Source organism: Littorina saxatilis, linkage group LG10 (assembly GCF_037325665.1).
Source record: "Littorina saxatilis isolate snail1 linkage group LG10, US_GU_Lsax_2.0, whole genome shotgun sequence".
NCBI classification, from domain to species: Eukaryota; Metazoa; Mollusca; class Gastropoda; order Littorinimorpha; family Littorinidae; genus Littorina; species Littorina saxatilis.
In genome coordinates, this window is record NC_090254.1 from 13,558,576 (window position 1) to 13,561,075 (window position 2,500).

The 2,500-nt window shown below is 43.9% G+C and overlaps 1 long non-coding RNA gene across 1 annotated transcript in view; it reads right to left on the reverse strand.

Moving 5' to 3' along the window:
* Nucleotides 1-105: 105 nt before the first annotated feature.
* Nucleotides 106-2,500, reverse strand: part of LOC138979196 (uncharacterized) — a 5,101-nt gene continuing 2,706 nt past the window's right edge. The window contains exons 2-3 of the long non-coding RNA XR_011459927.1: nucleotides 1,239-1,482; nucleotides 106-653 (exon numbers count right to left, since the gene is read on the reverse strand). This is a non-coding gene — a long non-coding RNA (uncharacterized lncRNA). The remainder of the gene's footprint in view (nucleotides 654-1,238; nucleotides 1,483-2,500) is intronic.

Consider the following 2,500-nt stretch of genomic DNA (forward strand, 5'->3'; position numbering starts at 1 on the left):
AGAGAGAGAGAGAGAGAGAGAGAGAGAGAGATAGAGAGAAAAAAAGACAGAGTTTGCCTTTCCCCGATCGTTGAAACAAAAAAGCAAAGCAATGAGTCAGGTGTCTTCATTCTTCACGTATCTTCGTTCTATTTTCATTTTCATTACTTTCTTATCCAATGGCTTAGTAATTCGGCTCGCATCCTCAATCCCAGTGGAAAGCTAGCAGGTTTTTATCAGTACCAGCCACCTGCACTTCTGGCAGAACTGACGGAGGCCACTGACTAGTACGAGTCACAGCGATGACACGGGGTTCCGGTTGGGACATGGATACCGTCTCTGAGTGTGCACATAAGTTGACCCGTGTCCGTCCAGGCCCGGATTGGAACCTGTGACCCAAGAACTGATCACAAATCCAGTGCTCTTACCAACTGAGCCACCAGACCCCCAAGTGACAAAAGACGCGGAACTGAATTAGCAGCACGGGAGAGATGTACAACAGCTGTGTCATATGGTCTGCACGTGCGTTCGTTTCGTGCATTGTGAGTCTGTGTGTGACTGGGTTGCACTGACTGCATCGCATGCAGCTTTGCTGGACAATTCAGATAGTTCCTTTCTCTTCCTCCCGCTCCCCCTTTCCACCCACGTTGGCGGCATTGTTTCAGCAACAGGAACTGCAGAATTCAATGGTAAATCTTTAAGTCTTAATTAATTAATTAATTAATGAATAAAAGGAAAATAAGTGGAAAGTGTACAAAGGAAAAACACTGACCTACGCCACTGTGACGGGTGTTGCTCGGTAGGCCTATTGCAGATATTTACAACACTCAGCTACATCCCCCCACCCCTCCCCCTTCCCCCCACCCCCACCCCACCCGGACCTGTTATATCCGCCAACGTTGCCTTCCATTGTTTCGTCACAGGAACTGAAAAATGCAAACAAGGTGGGTGGGTGGGTGGATGGGGGGGGGGAGGTTGAGGGTGATTAGGATACAGGGAAAAGAAACGTATCTGTACGTCCGTCTAGTCTACAAGCGACTGTTCTTTTTGTGTGCATTGCAGCTTTTAATTTACAGCACTAAGGCAGTATAGAAAAACCACAGTAAATTAAAAAAAAAAAAAATTTTTAACCAAAAAACAAACAAACGACAACAACAACAATAACAACAACAACAACAACAACAACAACAACAACAACAACAACAACAACAACAACAACAACAACAACCAACAACAAAAAGAAAAACACACAGTATCACCTTTCAACGTCCTGTGCTCAAAACAAACCATGACAGTCGCAAACCACCTGCACCACAATTAAGCACAACACCAGGATGTCATCTTGCTGCAGACAAGACACCGGATACTGCGTCATCAAGCGGTCATCCCTTGTCGTAATCGGTGGACGTTATCACGTTGGAAACACACTCGATCGTAGTTTCTCAGGCTTGATGAACGTCTCACACGAGCTCACACGTAACTACGGTAGACAGTTCTGGAACGCTGAAGAAGAAGATTGACGTCTATATAAGTATGATCGACAAGAAAAGGAAGAAGAAGATTGACGTCTATAACAGTCTATTTCGAGCTGCTGGAGCTGCTGGATCTCTTGCCTGTTATTTATTTTCTGTTATTGAGGAGAAAACAGATTGTACGGGTTTGTTTTGTTTTGGTGCGCGGGCTAACGATCAACTTGTAGCCTTGAGTGTGGAGGTTTTATTATACGTTTATTTAGAGAAAATATTCAAGGCACACTCCATCTCGTATGAACTATTCGACTCATCATCTCATTATCTCAGATGATTGTGGTCAGGGTTTTACACGGGATGAGGCTACACCCCTACACGTGGACACATACCAACATTCAACGGCCTGGATGCTGTCTGTGCACATTTAGGAATTGATTTCTTGACGGACACTTGTGAAGTTCAAGGATGGAGTCTACCCATGCGAACAGGAAGTGGAACTAAAATACAGTATATAGCGTGTCCCAAATGAAAAAGAGAGACAACATTGATAAGTAACACATTGGAATCAGAGAGAGAGAGACTGAGAGGGAGAGAGAGAGAGAGAGAGAGAGAGAGAGAGAGAGAGAGAGAGAGAGAGAGAGAGAAGAGAGAGAGAAAAGAGAGAGAGAGAGAGAGAGAGGGGACACGCAAAATGTGGGTAAAAGTGAGTTTGTCTTTGCTTTTTATCTTAAAAAAAGCATGTTCGGTTCCAAACACCAGTTACAGCAGCAACACCACCAACAGCAGCACAACAACAACAACAACAACAAAACAACAACAAAACAACAACAACAACAACAACACCAACAACAACAACAACATTAAACAACAACAACAACAACAACAACAACAACAGTGACCACTACCTAGACAGAGGTTTTAAATTATGACACCAGATGGCTTTGACAATGTAAAACCAGTCTAAGTTGGGACGTTTCACCGCGTATAAATACATCAATAGTTCTCAGCTTCTAATAACGGTGACAGCTGCTTGGGAGTGTAGGCGAGTTATT